The sequence below is a fragment of the Hippopotamus amphibius genome, chromosome 7 (assembly GCF_030028045.1).
Source record: "Hippopotamus amphibius kiboko isolate mHipAmp2 chromosome 7, mHipAmp2.hap2, whole genome shotgun sequence".
NCBI lineage: Eukaryota > Metazoa > Chordata > Mammalia > Artiodactyla > Hippopotamidae > Hippopotamus > Hippopotamus amphibius.
In genome coordinates, this window is record NC_080192.1 from 37,610,026 (window position 1) to 37,633,925 (window position 23,900).

Sequence of the window (23,900 nt, forward strand, 5' to 3'; positions counted from 1 at the left end):
GGAGTGTGGAAGTCCCTCTAGAGCCGCCGGGAAAAAACCGACCTGGAAGGGCGGGGGAAGCCGCAGGCTGGAGTGGGGGCGGGGAGGGGGTGGGGCGGGGTGGGGGCGGGGCGGGTCCCAGCGTCCCCGCCGGGGCCGAGCGCGGCGCCCCGACGGACCCGACGCCTCTGTGCGTCTGCGGCGCCGCGACTCCGCCTGGAAAACCGCCCTCGCACTGCGGGACGGCCTCCGTTTCTCGGGCACACGAGTACCTCTGAGGTGAGACCGACGGACCCAAACTCATGCTGTTGTCCACAAACGCGTCGCGCGCAGCTCGTGTGAGTTGGTGTCTGGAGAGCGCGCGGGCGGAGCGGCCTCGCCAGGGGCCCGCCGCGGGGGGCTCCGCGGCCCGGGCCCCTCCAGCGTCAAGTTTTATTTATTTATTTTTGAGGCAAAGCTCCTTCCTCGGCTGTTTCAGCAACAAGTGGTTCCAGGGCAAGGGCTGCTCCAGGATTTCCCGACAGCTGAGAGAGGAGGAGGAGTGGAGCGAGGTTGCCCGACGGAATTGGGAAGTGCCTTGGGGGTGACTGACAGGGCGCTGGGGAAGGTAACCCCATTGGAATGGGGGTTCACCTGCGGCCTGGGCTCCCCACGGGATCTGGGCAGAAAGCAGAATGACTTGTTGCTTTTCCTCCCTGCCCATTTACCGCTTTGGAGTTTCTTTGCCCGTTTTTTGGATGAGTACGCCCCCCCAAAAAAAAATTTTTTTTAACGCAAAGGAAGAGCAAAGTCTAGATGAAATGAATCAAAAGAGAAAAAGGGGAAGTTGAAGAAAATTAAAAGAGAAAGGCGGTATAAATTACCGTCTGGGTTTAACATTCTTCGAACTTCTTCACTGATGCGATCTCGTTTGCCTTATATTACACCAAACACATTCTGATGTAATATAAGGCAAACGAGATCGCAACATTCTGTTTGGTGTGACAGTATTTGCACTTTTAAATGTAAAGATGTGTATTCCCAAATCTGAAGTGAAATAATGAATGCCCCGACCCTAGGAAGACTGTGAACTTGAGAAGCTGTAAACAGATTCTTTTCTGCAGGAAAAGAATAATGTGAAGATAAAGGTTAAACAGAACAGACATAAATCTAATGCAAAACAAAGAACATTTCTTTAAATAATCATTTCAGCTATTCCCTTTCAACTAAGAAACAAGGCACTAGACTTTTCCTTAACACCTGCAGCCTACTCTCTTCCAAAGGCCTCACAGCAAATGATTTCCAATAGCAAAAGGCACTTATTGCTTCAATGCAGAGAGAGTTAGGAAGCCAGGTAACCTCCTGGCCCCCTCCTTTTCTCTGCCCAGCTTTGTAATGTTGGTATCTGGTCTACAAGATCCTCTGACCACAAATCATCCTCCATGGTGTTACAGTGATGTCCATCTTAGTCGTTTACTTAACAGATATATGAGTCCCTGCATTGTGTACGTTGTGACTTGTTGAGGGGGACGGGATGTGAAGGAAGCAAGCACATCTCTACTGGCTGCTACTGTGTGTCCACATTGTGCTGACACTTTCAAATATGTTAGCACCTGTATTTCCCAATGAGTACTGAGAGGTGGGAACTATAATCCCCATGTTTACTAGCTTGAGCCAGTGTGATGGATATCCTGGCACACCTGTAATTCAAGGTGCACAGGCTCCTTAATTTAGTCCTGCCACTTACCCCAGCTTACTGTACAAACAACGTTTTCTCTCTGCCCTGACTTGGAAAAGGTGGGGAATCTGACTCCTAAGTCCATAATTTTCACACCAGGCTGATTATTACAAAGAAGAAAGATTTTAGACTTCCAATAAAATATGAGGTGAATACCCACATCCATTCCTCTTCTTCTAGAAACCTCACTGAAAAAGAAAGCATGGTGGTGGTGGTGGTAAAAACCTATAAGAACAAAGAGAACAGGAGAGGACAAGAAACCAAATGAGAAAATGGAAAGAAAATAAATTTGTGGTATATAACGTAAGGGGAGCGGGACAGGGATGGGGGGGAAGCTGAAAGGAGAGAATGGATTTCCTCATCAGAAATCTGCAGTGTCTCAGGATTTGGAGGCCCTTGGTTCCTCTGAAGGTTCAGATTGAAGGTTAAGGGAGGGCTTAAAAACAAAAGGACTAATTAAAAGATAGTGTGAGATGAAGTTAGACCCCACATTGCTGGATGAAACTATTTTCTGTGGGCCCTGCAGTACATAGTCTTGTTTTAAGTAATGTTATGAAATAGATTGTGAATGTAAATTCCATTTCAAGCCAAGGGAAGAGCTAAGTGAAGGCCAGTCCAGCACAGGTGAGGAGTGTATGGATAGGCAGAACAGGAGTAGGCAGTAAGAGTAGAAACTTGAGCCAGATAGGGAGCTGCAAAATAGTGTCAAATTCAGGCCAGGACCTGAGGTTAGACCATTCACCTTTGACACTAAGCGTGTTTACTAGTCGCTTAGCATATGAAAAGCTTAAAATCATTAGCCATTGAGTCTCAGTTTGAATCCTAGTATTACACCTTATTAGGTGGGAAAACTAGGAAAATGAACTAATTTACCTATGCTGTAATTTCAGTATCTGTATTTTGAGGCTGATAATCCTTACCTTACAGGATTGTTGCAAGATGTAAATATGTGTAAATTGCTTAGCACCAAGGCAGTAGCAAACCAAGGTAATTTAAAGCCTGTGAACAAAGAGCCAGTCCAAAAAGTCAACCCCTCAAGCCTCCAGCTTCATTAACACCCTTAAAATTTTACAGTCAGATATTTTTGCAAGAAATTATTTCAGTTGAAGCATGCATGTACATTCTGTACAGCTTCAAAAAATAAAATTATATTTTTAACTAATTTGGGGACAAGGTAGTTGCAATCTTTTCAGTGTTCAAGCCCTCTAAACTTCCAGCAGCTTTTTATAATAAGTACAGTATTTATTTCATTGTATGGCAATAAATGGTATATTTAATATGCTATTCAAGATGACATTTTAAACACCTTAAGCAAAGATTAATTGATCAGATTATCTGAGAGAAACTTTCTAGTAAATAGAAAAGGCATAATAATGAAGAGGGATGCACAGAAAGCGTATAGAGAATCAAAAAGTGTGGAAGACTGCTCAAAAAGGAATGAATGGAAGGGAGGAAATTGGAGTTGGAATACTTAATGCCTAAGAAAAAGATGCTGAAAATTAGGAGAGCACAGTGGAATTATAATTAAAAGAGAAAAGAGATACAGGGATCCTACGGCTTAATTTTTCCCAGGATTACAATTTCTGTCTAGGATCAGTCATTCTTAGTAGAGGCTAACTTTTTTTTTTTTTATAAATTTATTTATTTATTGGCTGTGTTGGGTCTTTGTTGCTGCGTGCGGGCTTTCTGTGGTTGTAGTGAGCAGGGGCTACTCTTTGTTGTGGTACACAAGGCTTCTCATTGCGGTAGCTTCTCTTGTTGCAAAGCACGGGTTCTAGGTGTGCGGGCTTCGGTAATTGTGGCACTTGGGCTTAGTTGCTCCGTGGCATGTGGGATCTTCCCGGACCAGGGATCGAACCCATGTTCCCTGCGTTGGCAGGAGGATTCTTAACCACTGCCCCACCAGGGAAGTCCCCAGGCTAACCTTTTTAGCAGTAAGGGTAAAAGGGATTAAAGAGTACACAATTTAAAAATAAGTGTAGATTACCCTGATCTTGTATTCTGCTGGCCACACAATTCATATTTTCACATAAATTTGTTTAAAGGTTAAATGTCTAACTTTGGGTAAGTATTGGAACTACTAAGATTTTTACTTATGAAAAAAGCAAAAATGTTATATATCAAATTTCCTGGATATTAAGAGAACTTGGCAAGTACACATGGAATCATTTGCAAAAATTACTTTATCACTGCAGCAGGTACATGCTGAGCTGAAATTTGAACCTGCAGAAATACCACAGATTTATTCAGATTTAGCAAAGAATTTCTGGAAAATATGCTGATTTTCATGGCTTAGTAAATATTTCTGAAACTTCTAAAGTGAAGTGGCTCATAGTAATGTAATTACAGACTCCGATTTTGAAACTTTCTTCTTTTTGCCCGCATAGTAATTGCAGTAAAGGCAAGGAAAAAAGGCGGATGAAAGAATTGTTTTAAAACAAATAACATTCCATTGGATGGGAAGAATTCTACAACTTCATTTCATTCTAGCAACCACATATAAGGTATGGGATTCATCCAATGACCTTTAAAAAAAAAAGTCCTAAAATTTAGTGCTAGTTAATACAAATGTAGTTGCTTTTATTTGAGAAAAACCGGAAAAGGAACAACCTAGGCAAATATTTGCAATCATTTTTTTTCACGTTCTTGGGGTTCTCCCCCCCATTTTTTGTTTGTTTTTGTTTTTATCTGTATGGCAATTTACAGTTGAGGGAGGAGAATTTCATAAATGCATTTGGCATGGAAAATCAAAAAAAAATGGCTGTTATTTTCATCAGATCACCAAAATCCTTAAGTGATCATTTAAATTCTTCTTCACAGATAATTCCTAAGAAAGTATTCTGTTTCTGTTTTGTATTCTTAAACCAAAACCACTGTTTGTTACTCAATTTTTGTAATCATACTTTAAATATATAAGAAATGATCTCATTTTCAGGGAACAGATGATGAAAAGCAAAAATATCCTTTGTAATAAAATTGTTCATAAAGTGTAGTTGATTTCATAAAATTACTTTGGGTTACCAATTTGTGTGTGTGTATGTGTGTGTGTTGGGAAGATACAAAATTAAACTAGAAAATGAAACAAGTCCAGTTAACCAAAACAAGAGCTGCTGTTACATAACAAGGAAGTGGGTAATCATTTTGGGGTTTTAAAGGCAACACAAGTATTTCAAATGAAGTACTGTTTTAAAATTGAAGAAAATATGGAGACAAAGAAATTACTTCCTTTAGGTAGATCATAAAAATAGATATCTCATTTATATGCATAAGAAAATTGTAAAATATTTGGACACTTTTTCCAACCGTCATTCTGAATGATGAGACTTTAGATGACTTGTGATACGTTTATGTTTTACCTGTTGATACAAATCCTTACCTCTTTTTAGAATTTAACAACTGAATATTTAGAGCTCTAGAGTGTGTTAACAATTTCTGGTGAAGATAATTTGTGTATAAAAAGGATTTCAATGGACTTCTCTTTGTTATTTGCTTACACTTGCTTTTTTTCTTTTTCTTTTTTCTTTTTTTTTGCTTAATCCAGATACTCCTATAACTTAGTGTGACTATAAAGTTTGCCTCTTTACATACTTATAATTGTATGTGGATACAGAGCTTATTGCTCTATAACATTATATTGCTTCTTCCATGGAAACTTTTCTTAGCCTAACATAAACCAACTTATCATTTTTGAAAGAGTAAAAAAAAATTGTTATTGGTATTTTTATATCATTTTTTTGGTAACATTGTTTTATACCTATGAACTTCAAGTAATATTGCTGGGCTCTGCCAGACTGTTCCAGCTACTGAAATCTCCTCTTTTCATCTCTGCTTTGACAACAACAGGAGGCCGTACAAAGGTTTAGGTTTTTTGATAAATGATTACAAAACTAACTAAAAACGTATGTGTGTGTGTGTGTGAAATGATTAATTTCTGCTTTCTTCTCCTTTGACATGTCTAAAGTCCATTCCTTAATCACTCCCTTAGTGAGCTAATCTAGTAACCTGCTAACCCAACTCCCTTTCTGCAGGTTCATCTAACACCTATCACTCAATTAATAGTGATAATAATGAGCCTCTCCCTCCCCATACTCAACGGGATTCTAGGAACACAAAGAATTATTTATAAATGACTAAAAGGCACTAATAAATCCATATCTGTTCCTAAGTAGCTTACAGTCTAGTTAGGAAGAAAACAAGTCAGCAAGTGCCGTATAGTTTGTTAGGCCCCTTAGAGATAGGTGAAAAAGCAATAGTGGAGGACCCAAGAATGGAATGGAAAACCCTAGGATTAAGACAAAAGTAATCATTCTAAAACATAAATCAGTTGTATTACTCTCTTGCCTAAAGCCTGTCAATGGCTTCCCACCGCCTATAGTGAGAAGTCCAAAGCACAAAGCCCTTAGCATAGGCCTGTCATTTTCACTTGGGATCTATTCTGCTCCCCTAGAGGGCATTTGGAAATGAGTTGTGTATTATTATCTATTGCAGTCTGATAAATTTTTCCCTGAGTGTCTTGCAGCTTAAAACAACAGATGTTTGTTATCTCATATCAGCTTCTGAGGATCAGGAATCAGGATGAGTTAGTTAGCTGGGTGATCCTGGCTCTAATGAACTGGTAGCCAGGTTGTCTGTTGGTCAGAACTATGATCATCTCAATGGGCAGGGAAATCAAGTTCTTGCTCACTTACAAGGCTGTTGGCAAGAAGCTTCAGTTCTTGGGGCTGTTCAGAGGACATGGCAGCTAGCTTTCCGCTGAGCAAGATGAGTGATTAAGTAATGGATTGATTGAGTGATGTGATGTATGTGTGTGTGTGTGTGTGTGTGTGTAAGAGACAGAGGGACAGAAAGACAGACTCCACCATCTTTTATAACCCAATCTCATCTCAGAAGGGCAATTTATCACTTCTGCTTTATGCTGTTGGTCACACAGACAAACTTTGGTACAATGTGGGAGGAGACTATACAAGGATATGAATAAGAAGAGTCTGAATGATTGGGGACCATCTTGGAGGCTGGCTGCCAAAAGTAAGAATACTTTTGGTTTGTCGTAATGACTGGAGTTTACTTATTAACATGGGCAAAGACCAAGGATATTAATATCTTGTACAGGAAAGACTTATAGCCTCTTACCAAGCTGCCAACAGTGTTGCTAAATAGTTCTTCTACACTTTGTGTACACTACCTTTTCCTATATGCAAACACCTGGCCCTATTTGTACCTGGCTTTTTACAGTTCCCTATAAAATCCTAGTCCTTCAGCTTCTGCAGATCTTCCTTCTGGCTGCAGTGCCTTCTTCACCTTGGCAACCCTTCCAACTCCCTCTTTAGGATTTAGTACAAACCTCTTTTTCTCCTGGATGCATTCCCTGATCACATTAAGCAGATGAGCCATTGCTTTTCTCTGCCTTATTCATATATTTGGTATAGCATTTTTTACACTGCCGTAATTACCTTTACCAACTCTTCTCCCCCAGAACTGTGAGCGGCTGCAGAAATATGTATTATAATCTTAGTTTAGTCTCAGTGTCCCCATACCTTACACAGTTCCCACACACAGCAAAAATTTCTTAATACAAGTTAGTTGAATGAATGACTAAATTAGTGGCGATGGTGCCACTTAAGAGAGAACTACAGAATGTAAAAGCTTGAGAACAACTGATCTGCTCTGTTTCAATCCAGACTCTGCTTTGTCCTATTTGTTTCCTATTAAAGTACAAATTTGCCTTCCCATCCCATAACATATTTTTTAAATAAACATTTATCTTTGCCAAAGGATAAGTGAAAGTTATATTTTCATAGATCATGTCTATAAAATTTAGGAGGCACTACCCGATTAATGCACTTATTTTTCAGAAAATATTCATGTTAAAGAGTTTAAGATCCTCTCTAAATCAAGAAAGAATAATCCAGCTTCAGTGCATTTAATGATGTTTAACTGTTGAACTCAAAGTGTTAATACAAACTCTAAATGTGCTATGTGACAGCCAAAAGAATTTATTTAAATGAATCTGCAGTAATAGGACAAAAGGTTACTATCCTAAAAGAGTTATTATAAGCGCCAAATGGGCCAAGTTATGGGCAAGAGCAATCTGAAACTATGAAGGTTGAAGCTTGCTATTTAAAAGATCTAATGCGATATCCAAATGCATTTACTTTAGGAGTAGTTTATTAACTGAAGCACTTATGTAAGCTATTTAGGAATAATTTAGTAGTCTCCTAAGGCTTGGAGTTTTGCTCCTGGTGCTAGGTTCCAGAATTTTCCAGTTTCATGAATTTCTACTTATGAAAGATTCAGCCAGGACATCCAGTTTGCAGAACAAAGGTCTTAACCAACTAACCTTAGAAAAAAGATCAGCCCTTTTAAAGATATTCCTCACCCCTTTCCTCAAAAACATTCTCTTTGACATTATCAGGACCATGCTTTTTCCATATATGTTCTCTGTGATGGGAAAACATTAAAAACAAACAAGGCTTACCTTCTATCAACAAGTACAGAAGAAGCAGAAGCTCAGTTAAGTAGATACCTCCTTTATAATATATAATTTGTCTTCCTGGGATCGGACGCTTTAGGAACTGAACTAAACACTTGTTTTGTCTTTGAACAACACTGTTTTGAATGACACTTAGACCACAATCAATATTTGAATTAAAAATTTAACTTAAAACACACAATTTCCTTAAACATGAACATTTATTCTTTTCAGGATTAGATAAGCAGTAATAGAAAAGTGACTAACTTTTGCTGTGTATGCTTCTTTGTTATTTGCCTCGTGTGCAGTGTCCATTGATTTTGACAATGCTGCACGTAGTAGCACTCTATAAGGCTCTATAGAAGGAAAATAAATATGAGCCTCAACACTATAAATGCATTTGTGGTAATTAGAAAAGACCAAACTAGCATAATTAAGTTGTAATTATGCAACAAAACCTTTAAATTTCTATGAAAGACAAAATAACTATGTAGAGCAAAACAAAGACTTTTACTATAAAAACTAAATTAAATCTATCCTAAGGATTTAGTTATGTTGTATATAACTGAACGATAATCAAATTTTTTCGTGATTGTTATAACCCAAAGTTGACTTGTTTCTCCATAAATAATATTAGAAAATAACATTTATGTGACATTGCAATAAATATATACTTAAATCAATTCAAAATGAATGTTTAACTCAACTGCTGCAATTTTACTTTCGGTAATTTGATCAAAGTCTTTGTGCAAGATCTAGATCTAAGAGATTTGGGATTTGTAGGCAATATTCTTCCTCTGTCTCCCAAAATTACACTTACTCAGCTTAGCTTAGAAAGATAACAATCAGAAAGCTTGCGGAGGGAAAAACAGCCCACTTCAAATTTCTCTTTGGAAATGGAAGATAAGTTACAAATTTTTTTAAATAACAATAATACCATTGGCATGCAATCAGAACAGATTTATTAAGAAAAAAAGAGCAAAACTATTCTAAATCTAAACTTATCTGTAACCTCCTCTCTTATTAAGAAAAAGAACCTAGAGGTCTAACCATATGGTAGAGGCAAATTAACAAAATTTGAGCTGCACGTTTTGAAAATACATCTGGTCAAAAAACATGTGGAAACATTGGTAATGAACATGTGTAGCTAACATTTATCCAAGAGGAGAGAGAAATGGAGAAAGAAACTTAAGAACATTTAAAAACTATGATTTTTTCCCACTCACTAGAATATCACTAGAATAACCTTTGATATAGGCCATACAAATTGTAAATCCCAGTTCCACAAAAAACAAATGAGTAAATGTAATAGGGAGAAATTGTTGTAATAAAGAGGTTAGGAGTTCAGGCTCCTGAGTCAGACAGTCCTTGCTTTTAGTCCTTGCTCTTTCGCTTATTAACTGTGAGTTGAAACAAGTCTCTTTTCCTAAGACTCAGTTTCCTCATATGGTAAAATGGAAATAATACTGAGGAGCTTAAGTGAGATACTGCATATAAAGCACTTGGTACAATACTTAATTCATAATTGGTGCTAAACAGATGGTTATTTCCATTCGTTCATTCATTCGATGTATATTTAATAGGCATCAGGTATATGCCAGGCATTCTTTTGGCTAATTGGAATATAACAGGAGCAAGATTCTTGTTGTCATGAAATTTATAGTTTAGTAGGGAAAGAAAATTAGATAATCAATTACAAGAAAAGTACTGTGGGAGTATGGGAGCACATGATCATTCTTGAAAAAAATGGGAGAAGGAGGTAAGCCAGAGAAGGCTGCTTGAGAGATGATTTTTAAGCGTGGGAATGCAGGAATAGACAGGGGTTGAACAGGAAACAAGGTACAAGATGGTTCCAAACAGAGGGAAAAGCTTGTGAAAATGACTATAATTTTTTCAAAGGTTCAGATAGGCATGTGCTTTTCTCATCTTCATCTCTGGCCATTTTCTTAGGCTGTAACCTCTGTCTGGAGCACACTTGAGCCTCTTTATATTCTCCCTGCCCCATCCCACCTCACCCACATACAGTGGTTACTAATGGTCAAGTGAAGACATGGCCAGGACTTGTAAGGTCATGCTAGGGCTTTTTAAGCCACATAAAATAATATGGAGCTCATCTTCAGGGTCACAGGAAATTGGAGGTTTTTAAATACATGTGTATGAGCGTGTGTGTGTGTTTGTGTGTGTGTGTGCGCGCGTGACAGTGTTGTTTCCTGGAGGGTTATAGTCCCCATCGCACTTTACTAGGACAGCATCAAGTTACCTTGAAGAAAGGAGAAATGGATCTCCCTGGGCTGCTGAGAAAAGAGACCCAAAAATGGAATGGTCCAGAAGCTTCAAGCAATAGCATTAATTTAAGTTTCAGATAGCCCCAGGGTCAATGTGGAAACAGTATCTGCCATAATACTAGAGTGTTTTATATGTGCATCATGGAGGAAAACTGTACCCAGCAGGATATAGATGTTTAAATGTGCAGAATGTATAGTCCAAAATATTTACTGATGGCAATGACAACAGAAGCATGACTGCACATTGAGAAAACTTACAGAGGACTTTATGCCAAATTGTGACCCAAGAAATGGACCATTCAGGTCAGAGACAGAAGAAAAACTGGGAAATAATTTGATTTGCCTAGTGTACTCCAAATAAACTGCTAATTCTTCACCCTAACTTGCAAGGCCCTTCATGACCTATCCTCTCTTTACCTCACATTCCTCATCTCTCCAAGTTGATCCCTGCACTTTCAGTTTCTTTATGACTGGTTCTCACTCTCCTCTGCTAATACACATTGTTTTATTTTGCTAGGCCATTCTTTTCTTTTTTGCTGGAATAATTCCTCCTCAGCCTTAGGGCTCTCCTTGTACATTTCCTCTTCCAGGAAGCCTTTTCTGAGTATAATAGGTGCCTCTGCTCCCACTGTCTTAGCACTTAGCAACATCGCTCTCTGCCACAGTAACCTCTAACCTGTGAAGGTAAGAGTCGGGCTTACCTTGGTATCCATGATATCTAGCATGGTAATGTTACATGGTAGATATTTAATATGTGTTTTTTGGAGACTGTATCTGATCTGCCAGTTGACTTAATGAGTGAGTGAATGAATAAGGAAAAACACACAAAAACGCAAAAATCAAAGTGACAAAAAAACCTCAAGAGCATGGATAAAAGAGAAGAAAGAACAGTACACTCTTTTGATGTTTTACCAATAATGTTTACGAAGAATTTACCACACATAATTATTAATCTTATTTAAGTCTTATAAAACCTTGGTAAATTGATATAATTATCCCTGTTTTATAGGTAAGGAATTTTTTTTTAATTTATTTTTTGGCTGCATAGGGTCTTCATTGCTGCTCATGGGCTTTCTCTAGCTGTGGTTAGTGAGGGCTACTTTTTGTTGCAGTGTGCAGTCTTCTCATTGTGGTGTCTTCCCTTGTTGCCGAGCATGGGCTCTAGGCACAGGCTTCAGTAGTTGAGGTATAGCAGTTGTGGCGCATGGGCTTAGTTGCTCTGCGGCATACGGGATCTTCCCGGACCAGGGATTGAACCCGTGCCCCCTGCATTGGCAGGCAAATTCTTAACTACTGCACCACCAGCAAAGTCCCTAGGTAAGGAATTTAAGCCTCAGAAAAATTAATGTCTTGCTGAAGACTGAACTTATAGTATGTAGAAGAGCTTGGATTAGAATCAAATTAGAAATTGAAAGATTTTGAGTTAGAGTAAACACAAAAATATTTTTAAAGAGTTGTAGAAGAAGATAGATTTCTGGGTAGACTCACTTGTATTGATATTTACAGTGAAACAAATATGATCACCTTTGATATCAGTATAAACTTTGATGTTCCACAGTTTTATGGACATGATGTAATAATTGCATTTATTTAGAACTTGAAAAGATGTGGGTAAAAGTATTGTAGTCTAACTAGTATTTGATTCTTGGGTAAAGCATATAACCCCTGCTTGGGTCATGTGGTCATGATTTATTTCACAATGGGAAAGCTGAGAATTGGAAATTCAGCTCCAGATATCCTAGATCTGCTGATAAATAAATATCAGCATTTTGACCAGCAGTATTCACCCAATTTTTCTTAAACATATTATTAGGAGTGGAAATTTTAAAAAAATCTAAATCTCAAATATCTTTAATGCACATTAATTAAAATAAACTATAAATAAACCCCCAAGCTTGAGTAACTAGAATATTGAGAGAATAAGAAACTTAAAGTTCTTGACATGAATATTTTGAAAATACAAAGCGGTGGGCCAGGCTTTAACATAAAGTAAATAGCAGAATAGAAGGTTGAAGAATATTTGTAAGTCAAACACCTATAAAGACACTAATATATAACATTAGCAAGATTTGGGTGATGTTCCTTTCTTGTTAGATCTTGCTAGCATAAGATTTATATCTTCTCACCCATAAATGTAGTAATTTATTTGCAAGAAGATCTATGAGATTTTAATTTTATGATTGTTATTTTTATTATTAACCTTGAGACTTTGGTGCTTGTTTACTTGGGTGTTATGGAAAATTGTACTTAATCTTTGTGAATTTTTTTTTTAGGAAATTAGATTTTAAATCAGTCATATTTAACCTGCTGGCAATTACTTAATTGATCTGGTTATAACTGATGCAATTTCTTTACAATAGAATTGTCAGTATGTACACAAGATTGTTCAGAGTTTCATGGAGTTAGAAATGAATGAATTAATATCAATTATGATTAAATAAAGACAGTGTATGAATGTAACAGAAACATCTTTAAAAAATAATGCCATTACCGTATCAGCAAGAATGTGTGAATTTAAACCAAGTCTCCTGAATTTCTATAGAGGATTAGCAGAGCCCAGCCAGTTGGGACTAATACCTACGTTCTCATCTTTTTGGGTTTTTTTTTGAATGATGTATACTCTCTGAGTTGAGCCCCAAACCCTTGCATGAGATACTCCAGATACTTTTTCCTACCTCTCTGCCATCTGGCTGCATAAAATCTTGTGGGAGTCTCCAAGACCTTAGAAAATGTTGGAGCTACCTGACAGAAGTATATGTCCCTCACAAATCATAAAGAATACTCTATGTCCCTGTCCCTTCCTAGGTTAGATGGAATGTGAGTGAGAAATAAACCTCTATTGTGTTAAGCCATTGAGATTTAGGGATAGTCTGTTATAGTAGATAGTCTAACATGAATAATACATAGGATGTGAGGAAAACCCCAAACTTGTCTCATGCTTTCCTCTCAACATCCTCAACCTTGTTGTATATTAAAGTATCATTAATTATGTATCAATTGGTCTAAATAAAGATGGCTTTGATCTGGATATTGCTAGGAAATCTATTTATCAGTTGTTTCCAGCATTTCTACAAGAAATCTGGGTCTAAATTTGAAGTATAGAGTGCTTACTATAGGGCTAAAATGTTCTCCCTTTGTCCCACAAAACACTGAAATGATTTTGTTAATGATTACTGACATTTTCCTCTCCCACAAGATCCACATTTTCTGCTAAGATATTTCTGTTAGACAATTTCCTATCAGTGGAAAAAGAACAATTTGGGATTCTAGGGAGTCTGATTTAATGAAAAGCTATATTGGTAGTTAAAACTCATTTTATCAAATCATATAATGAAATGCTCAATCCAATTAGAGTTAATCCTCAACTTATTTGAACTTATGGAATGAATATATTTTCTGTTAGTAATCCAAAATTGTATGCTAGCCACCAGTTAATTTTTAGCAATATAAAGTTTCTCATTCTTTTTTTTTTAAATTAACTTTTTTTTTTTTGGCTGTGTTGGGTCTTCGTTGCTGTGCACGGGCTTTCTCTAGTTGCTCTAGTTGCGGCAAGCGGGGGCTACTCTTTGTTGTGGTGTGCAGGTTTCTCACTGTGGTGGCTTCTCTTGTTGCGGAGCACAGGCTATAGGCGCAAGGGCTTTAGTAGTTGTAGCACATGGGCTCGGTAGCTGTGGCATCCATTCTCTAGAGCACAGGCTCAGTAGTTGTTGCGCACAGGCTTAGCTGCTCTGCAGCAAATCGATCTTCCTGGACAGGGATCGAACCTGTGTCCCTTGCATTGGCAGGCAGATTCTTAACCACTGCACCACCAGGGAAGTCCCTAAATTTTCTCATTATTTAAATGCACAGAAAAAGTTTGATCATGATGGCTAACAAAAGTAGTACAATTATTTCTGAAGTAGTATACACTATTTTCATAATCAGTCTTGGTTATTCTGAAATAGCATTTTTGACTTAATGATTTATGGATGAATGAAATGTTTCTCTTAATTAATTCAACCTAAGAGGAAGTGAGCATTTCACATTGCACTATATCTGTCATTTTACAGGTGAGAAAACTGAGATTCAGAGAAGGAAGGTAACTTCCCCAAGGATCCACACTTGGTAAGTGAGGGAGCTACAGTTTGAACCAGATGAGCTTGGCTCTGATGGCCTGAGCTCTTAATGACTAAGTCCATTAACCAGAATTTCTCAGACCTGAGATCATGCACACTGTTCAGAATGTAATTGTGGATCCCTAAGGGTCTATAGACACTAGATTGAGAAATACTATAATTAAATATTAAACACATATTTAAAATTGCTATTCAGCACACATCTCATTATGTAATATCTTCGTCTAATAAAACAACAAACACAAATTTACATAGAAAGTACAACACAGTTGCATGATGATAAAAGAATCTGTCAGATGACCTAAAACATGGATATACACACATGCAAATCTATCTGTCCATCTATGCTTTTTGTTTTTTTGTTTTTTTTTTGGTTATTGAAGACTATGGACTTGGCCGGGTACATAAAGAGTTATAGTTTTCATTAATCACTGCCTTTACAATACTCTTTGGAACAGTTTTGAAACCTGAGTATGCAAAACACTATAACACCAAGAATTTAAAAGGAATAATGGAGCAAGGATGTATTCTTTCCTGAGGCGGATCTAGCTGAGACTGAATCTGTAAAAGATACTTCAAGGCAGATTCCTGCCTTCAACTTTCCTCTCCCTATCTCTTCTATCCTGCTTCACAGAAGAAAGGCACGCATCTCAAAAATCTCTCTGGACATCACACAAAGTGACGTCAAAATATTGGTGTAAGAAAACAAATCAGTGTCAATGGATAACCAAGGAGGTATACACCACCTCAGGACTTGTGTCTTTTTCTCTCTTAAAGATATTTCTGTTAAAAGTGAAAAATTGGCATTTAAAATGGGTTGGTATCGATAATTGTTGTTTAATGACCTCACCTCTTCCAGCTTTTCACATTGTCAAAGAATGCATCAATTTTGAGGGCGTCCCATAAGAGCAAAGCAAATAACACATAGGTAAGAAATGTTAAGTATTGAAAATAGCTTTTTTCATGTATTTAAATATAAACAGTTCTTTTCAGCTGTTCTCAAGATTCATCCTTGGGACATGTCATTAGCTTAAAAGAAAAATTTTGAAGAGTTGAAGCAGTATAGGTTAATGAAGTAGATCCTTTTAACATAATTGGAATATTTTTTGATATTACCAAAATTTTCAAGATACACTGGATAAAAGCCACAGGCAAATTTTTTTATGCTTTCTTTCAGATTTGGTATATATTATTCAACAAAGTAGTAAAAACCTATTTTATCAAGTCATAATGTGAAATATTTAATTATTTAACCCTCCTCTTATTTCATCTTATAAAATGACTATATTTTCTACCTTTTATTAATAAAAAGTAAAAATAAATGCTAGCCAGACTGGTTAGTTTTGGCAATAGAAACGTTTCTCTTTATTTAGATACAAGAAAAGTTTGATCATGATAGCTAGTAAAATAATAGAGTTCTTTCTGATTTTGTACAATGCTTTAATTTAATTATTTGAATGACCAGGCATCAGAGTTTGATGCATGTATATACACACATTTAACAAGGAAATATTTCTAGGTAATAAATGGTTTATGATCTGAGCTATATATTACATTGCATTATTAAAAAATAAGTAATGAGAAATAGCACCTTGATTTATTATTTTGTTTTATAGATTATAAAATTGTATGAATTACTCTTGTCTTAAGAGGATGCTATCTTAATTTCATTAAGAAACCATTTCCAAGAAATTATTATATACTTGTAATAAAATATTACTTTTAGTTACTGTGTTTTGATGAGTTGCAGATCATATTGAAACAACTGGGTCCAGAAAAAATACGTATTAAACATAAATTATAGGAAATTTTTAGTAAATCACATTCAATTTGTATCCATAATCTAGTTCTCTTACCTCTGAACAGACAGGCATAAATCAACAAGTATGCTGCATAAGAAAACGTTCGCCTGGCGAGGAAGATACCAGTGTTGACTTCTAATTTCTGGTGGTGGAACTTCTTGAGGCCTTCTCTTATGGATTTGGTAAGCACCATTTATTCACTCTTAAGGCAAGGAAGTGAAAATCCATTGTTTCCTCCTTGAGTCAACAATTCACAACTTGAATAATTGAATAAATTTCGGCTTTCCCTATTTCCTGGGGTTCTGCTTAAACGGACTTGAGGTTGGGATAGCAACTAGGGCAGTGATCGGGAGTGGGAACTTATACCAACTTATACCACATTATCCTCTCAGGGTGCCATTATGCAGAATTGATTTTGGCCCCACATGTGAAAAAACAGCAAATTCTAAAGTTGATGTGTGACTTTTCCTCTGTATCTAAACCAATAACTAAAGATAAAACCATTCACGGCAAGGCATATATTTGTTACTGTAATAGTATTGCCCAAGAGCACAATATATTATTTCCTCATGTCATTTTCTCATTGATAATAACATCTGATTTATTCAGTGGCCAATCTTTTGGTAAATTCAACATCTGTAGCAAATCTGAGAACCTGATATTAAATGGAAAAAGTCCTGACCCACTGAAATACCTAGTATTCTAAGATTCCTGCGTCTTGTTTACTGGCTAGACCCTTGATTCAACATTAAATATAATGAATGCACATTTTTAACACTTGGGTATCTTACTTCTCAGTCTACATCAAATTAGGAAGAGAACTGAAAGCTTCATTTGAGAATTTGTGCACCCATTCCACAAATATTTTTTAAAATCTTTCATGTGCTCAGCTTTACATTGACAAACTAAATTGTTATTTAATAACTAAATAACAGTAAGAATGGAAATAGAGAAGCAACCGTACTAAAGCCAAGCATGAAACTGAGGATCATAAAAATGACTCTGAATTGTTAAAAGAAGAGCTAAATCATGGTTGATATTTTCTGTTTATGAAGGCAAACAGGTAAATGTTTATTCTAGTAAAAAATCTATTTTATTTTAATATTAATAGGATTATAACTTGAAATACATATTATTAAAAAGGTTATTCTTGATACTTAAAGAAACAATTTGCTATCTGAAATTCATTTATTGAAGGAATGTTACTTATAACAGCAGCAGCTGTATGGCAATAATAACAGGCAGTGTCTCACTGTTTCTTTAGAAACTTTTAGAATTTATTCTTATAAAAATAGTCACCTCTAAAGGCTGGTACAGCAGTTTAATAAGCTTGAGATTAATTATGATAACATTATGTCTCAAAATGGACATTGTGAAACAAGGCTCAGCCGGGTTCCCTGGAGAAACCACAGTGGTTATTTTCAATTGGCTATTTCTATTAGATACAGGAATAGCACTGAGAAGCTTTGAAAATTTAATAGTCTCTGTCCTCCCTAGAGGACTAAATCAGTAGACTGAAATGAAATGTTATGCTGGGTTTCGAAACAGAATATTGTGAATTATGTACACAAAATAATATTAGTGGTCATTCAGGAAAACAATCAAGCATTGCACATGTTAAACCAGCCATGTAGACTGGCATGGGTTCATAAGTTCAGGGGCTTCATAAAATACTGCTGTGGATAAGTAAACATTTAAATCAAAATTGAAAATACATCCCTCAGGTCGACAGTGCCGTGTATTTTTCAGTCTGAGCCACATATGCATTATCACATTTTGTGATCATATAAAATGTATGGGTTTCCAAAATAAACACAAACGGTCACCTCCAATCAAGTTATTAACAACCCAGTGAAACTGAATTTGGCCAAAAACCAAAATTGGCAGTCTCCTGTCTGATCTTCTATAGATGTTCTTTCTTCCCTGTATAATACATCCATTGTTTTAACCTAACAGCAAACATCAGCACTAATCATTAACAAAAACAGCAGTGCGTGACCATCCGTATACTTTGACACACGAAGCTGACAATTGTTTCTGAGCAGATGTTTCATATTTTACTTGCCACCTACTGATTTCTAGGCTTTTCCCAGAAATGACAGTTTTGAATTAATAATCCTACATTATTATTGTTATTTCTATAAAAGCATTCTGTTAACTGTTCTTAGCACTCCATTGTATGTAATTAGAGTTATAAGTGCAAATGAAATAAAAATAAAAATTCTACCGGATGTTTGATTCATCCATTTGCAAAGCAATTGAATAAAATGAAAACCTGCCATCTGTTCTGTGGATTAAAAATCCACATGTTTGTAACATGGCCTAATGATAGCTATAATTTCCAGAGAAAATATATTAAGGTAATTTTTTATTATACTTCTCAAAATATTTTGGGTTCGCAGCAATTTTATGAATTTGATTCTTGATGCGTGTAAGTTTTTCTTTCCACTCCATATTTTGTATTATAAATCTTATAGGTGTTTTAAATAACAAAAATAGCTTTTAGCTTATTTTGTTGAATGCTAGAAAGAAATTAAAGAAACATCTGTTTTTCTGGGCACTATTAATGAAATCTCAGAAGAATGAGTTTTTAGATCTGTTACAATTGGAGAAAATAGAGCTTTTTTTAGTAGTGATATTGTATAAAATCACCAGATGTCATTTCCTAGTATCTGAAGAAGATTTACGTTCTCTTGGTAGACAAAACATTTAAAAGAAAAAAAAATTATGCTATACCTAAAAGGAGGTGTTTCCAAGTACTAACTGCATATTTTTGTTTTTTTTTTGTTTTGTTTTGTTTGTTTTTAATTATTTATTTATTTGCTGCATTGGGTCTTCGTTGCTGTGCGTGGGCTTTAGCTGTGGTGAGTGGGGGCTACTCTTCATTGCGGTGCGCTGGCTTCTCTTGTTGTGGAGCATGGGCTCTAGGCGTGAGGGCTTCAGTAGTTGTGGCACATGGGCTCAGTAGTTGTGGCGTACAGGCTTAGTTGCTCTGTGGCATGTGGAATCTTCCCGGCCCAGGGATCGAACCCGAGTCCCCTGCGTTGGCAGGAGAATTCTTAATCACTGTGCCACCAGGGAAGTCCATTAACTGCTTATTTTTGCATTGTACTTCTCTCACTTGTTAGTCTCTTGCTTCCATTTTTACTGATTTCAAAATTATTTATTGCATATGCAAACTGTAAGGTTTACAGACCAAGGAAAAGTCTAGAATCAACCACTAAAATTCTCTTCTTGAAATCTCTCTTCAAGGACATTAAGTCCAGGGTGAATGTCAGGTATCTTTCTAAAGCTCATAATACGATAATGGTACTTCTGGTTCAAAGCTGAGCTTTGCTACAAGAGGCAGAGCCCCAAAGGCAAAATTAAATGTGCAATGTCTAAACTGAGCTAGCTGATCATTCTTCTTTCCCCCTGAGAATCTCAAGCTGTGGTTTACAAACAGTTTTCTCATGGGCTGTGCAGTGAGATAGCAAACGGAATTTAATTTATCTGTTACCTTAGGACTTTGTTTACTTTCCTAAATGATGAAGCAGCAGGATATAAAGAAAGAATTCTGGGAAAGTATACCACCTAGAACTGTTTCCCAACCACTCTTCTGAAGAAAAATATTGTTATGGTCAGATATATTGTAGAAATAACTGATTAAACAGAGATAAATGTTTTTGTTTATCTGCTTGTTTGAGATGGCTCAGAACTTCTCCTATCCTAATGTGTCTGGTGAATCTCTCAAAAGGAAATATGGACTAAAGTAGTATTAACAGTTATTTCACCCCAGCATATGTATTTTGTTGATTTCTTATCAAGATTTTTATTCAAATGAATATACTTTGGGGAAAGTTGACCAGAAGGAAGGTAATATTAATCATCAGTTTTAAGGGATCAATTATAAAAATTTCAACAATATCATTAATGATGTAATTTTTTGTTTGAAGTATGATGTTAATGAATGAGCAAATTTGGAATATTTTTTTATTCCAACTTCTATTGGAATAAAAGTTTCGCTTGCTATCCCAAAGCAGAGTGTTCCTGTGAAAACTTTGGTAAGCAGAAATGGAGTAAAGTGAAGAAGCAGTTACCTTAAAGCACATCTTGCGAATGACATACTAAAATAAATTGAGATAAAGCACAGATGCTCACAGACAGTTCAAAGCTATGGCAGCCTGATGCTGAAATGCTGAGTGTAGTTCCTGGGAAAGGAGATTGGAGGTGCCCTCTCGCTGCTGGGGAGTGAGCACTGCCTCTGTAAACGGCTCCCTGCAAAACAAATACTGAATACTATTGTCCCTTTTGGCCTTTTTTCCTAAAAGGAAAAATCCTCTTAAGATTTCTGTCAGTTAGCAAAAATAGGTACTAATGTGAGTCTTTTGTAAGAGCCAAATGGTATAAAGCAAACTTTCAGAAAGATGGGGGGTACCTGTATAATTGTATTCCATTTTAGGTGTGATATATATCATCATGTGTTTTCTCAAAGAGAAACTTGTATACATTTGAAAATACCTGAGTAATTGACTGAATTTTTCACTTTTTATATATGTGTTGATGCAAACTGTGACATTGCACAATTGTTCAAATAGATTTTTAAAAATTTCCTACTGAATCATACAGAATGTTAAAATATGAAGACATCAATGGGACTTTCTTAACAATTTACCTCCCTCATTTTAAGGAAATTCCAGCTCAGGGACGTAAAATAATAATGTTCAAGTTTGAATATTTTTTTAAAGCAAAAAATTAAGAGAAAACCATAGTAACCAAACAGAATGCCTATGGCATAAATGAGACAAGTTTATTTCTCTCACATATCCAGGGAGCCCAAAGGTTTCCAGCCCAGGCTTCTGTCTTGTTACTATACTATAAAGAACTTCCATTCCTAAGGCCACCCGAAGGTCCCTGATAGCTGTTGAAGTCTCAGCATTTAGGTGCTCATTTTAACCAGCAAGGAGAGAGGAATTAAAAGGACCCTCTTTAAAAGCATTTTCTGAAAGTTGCACTCCCTATTCTCCTTAGAGCCATTAGCTAATATTTAGACATATGATCAGACTTAAAGGCAAAGAAGCTCTGTGCCCAGCTAAAAATTGAGAAGAAAGTGAGAATAGTGATTAGGAGATAATTAGAAGCCTCTAAACTCAGGTGGCTGGTGAAGGCAGAACTTGTGAGTTAATTCAGCTCTTTAGAATTCCTGTCTTTTCTTTCTTTCTCACATTTCCCCTTACTATGTCAATATACTTAAGGTTCCTTATTGTTACATTCTTCAAACTGTACTTCAAGTTACCCCTGCCTCACAAAGTTTTTCTTAACAACCACATCTCAAAATGATGATTTAGCACTCTAATTTTGATGTTCAATCTATACCACAAAATCTAGGCTGTATTATATTGTAGACAGTTCTGTTTTTGTGCAGCCTTTCTCTAACTGCATCGTGAGTTTCAAGAAGCCAGGGAGTATAACTTTATTACAGGGTTGTGCTTGGCTCTAGTTTTTGATTTGCTGGATCCAATGGCCTTTGAGTCCTCATCTTTATTTATGGGGTGTAAACATGTCCTACCCCTGGGCTTCTGTGGTGTCACTCACCAACTCTTCTTATGAGTGACAATTAATGTGTTAGTTTTAAAACACTGTGTACCCACAATCCACAGGAAAAGAGATCTTGAACTCTTGTCCTTCTTAGTGTTCATTTGTAGGATATTTTAGTATTGTCGAAGTTTGCAGACTGTTGGCCTACAGGCTGGATCTAGTTTGCAGACATATTTTGTTTGGCTCATATAAGGTCATTAAAAGAACGACTTAGTTGCCAACATTTAAAAATCGGAGATGTCACGTTAAAAAAAGAAAATTGAATTTCTAGCTGCTCTTAAAAAATTGAAAGGTCTGGTATCTTAGGTCAACATGCCCACATGCTGAGTAGCTGTCATCCCTTGTGGAAGAGACAGTGCTTTGTGTTCACTAAGTCTCATTTATTTCCCTGTGCACACAACTAAATTACATTTCCGAATAAATTAGGCATGGCCGTTTGATTGAGTTCAATCAGTCAAGTATAGATTTGTAACTTCAGGGAATGGCTGTTTAAAAAAATGGGTGCTCAGTGCCCACATGATGCTCAGAGCTCACTTTCTCACCCTGTATGTCAGACTGATATGTTTTTACTTTGGTAGTTCTTAATATCAAAAATAGATACATGAGCTTTTATGTTTATTTATATGGACTCTCTCAAAATAGGTCCAGCTATACAGTACCGCCATCTTTATTTTTTTTTAATTTTATTTATTTATTATTTTTTGGGAGGTACACCAAGTTCAATCATCTGTTTTTATACACATATTCCCGTATTCCCTCCCTCCCTCAACTCCCCCACCACCCTCCCTCGAGTCCCCCCTACCCTTCCCGTCCCAGTCCTCTAAGGCGTCTTCCATCCTCGAGTTGAACTCCCTTTGTTATACAACAACTTCCCACTGGCTATCTATTTTACAGTTGGTAGTATATATATGTCTGTGCTACTCTCTCACTTCGTCTCAGCTTCCCCTTCACCCCCCTTTTGCCTTTTAGTCTTGTTTATGGTTTCTCTGGCTGTGCAAAAGCTTTTAAGTTTCATGAGGTCCCATTTGTTTATTCTTGATTTGATTTCCATGATTCTAGGAGGTGGGTCAAAAAGGATCTTGCTTTGATGGATGTCATAGAGTGTTCTGCCTATGTTTTCCTCTAGGAGTTTGATAGTGTCTGGCCTTACATGTAGGTCTTTAATCCATTTGGAGTTTATTTTTGTGGATGGTGTTAGGAAGTGTTCTAATTTCATTCTTTGATATGTTGCTGTCCAATTTTCCCAGCACCACTTCTTGAAGAGGCTGTCTTTTTTCCATTGTATACTCGTGCCTCCTTTGTCAAAGATAAGGTGCCCATATGTGTTTGGGCTTACTTCTGAGTTCTCTATTCTATTCCATTGATCTTCCTTTCTATTTTTGTGCCAGTACCATACTGTCTTGATCACTATGGCCTTGTAGTCTAGTTTGAAGTCAGGAAGCCTGATTCCACCAACTCCATTTTTCCTTCTCAAGATTACTTTGGCTATTCGGGGTCTTTTGCGTTTCCATACAAATCGCAAGATTTCTTGCTCTAGTTCTGTGAAAAATGCCATTGGTAATTTGATCGGGATTGCATTGAATGTGTAAATTGCTTTGGGTAGTACAGTCATTTTCACGATGTTGATTCTTCCAATCCAGGAACATGGTATGTCCCTCCATCTGTTTGTGTCGTCTTTGATTTCTTTCATCAATGTCTTAAAGTTTTCTGCATACAGATCTTTTGCCTCCTTAGGCAGGTTTATTCCTAGGTATTTGATTCTTTTTGCTGCAATGGTGAATGGGAGAGTTTCCTTAATTTCTCTCTCTGCTCTTCCGTTGTTAGTGTATAGGAATGCAAGAGATTTCTGTGCATTAATTTTGTATCCTGCTACTTTACTAAACTCCTCAATTAGTGCTAGCAGTTTTCTGGTAGAGTCTTTAGGGTTTTCTATGTATAATATCATGTCATTTTAAA

General features: G+C 36.7%; 1 protein-coding gene across 1 annotated transcript in view; it reads left to right on the plus strand.

Moving 5' to 3' along the window:
- Positions 1 to 16,522: 16,522 nt before the first annotated feature.
- LIN7A (lin-7 homolog A, crumbs cell polarity complex component) overlaps positions 16,523 to 23,900 on the plus strand; it is a 212,543-nt gene continuing 205,165 nt past the window's right edge. The window contains exon 1 of the mRNA XM_057742109.1: positions 16,523 to 16,549. The gene's annotated coding sequence lies outside the window, so the exon portion shown is untranslated. The remainder of the gene's footprint in view (positions 16,550 to 23,900) is intronic.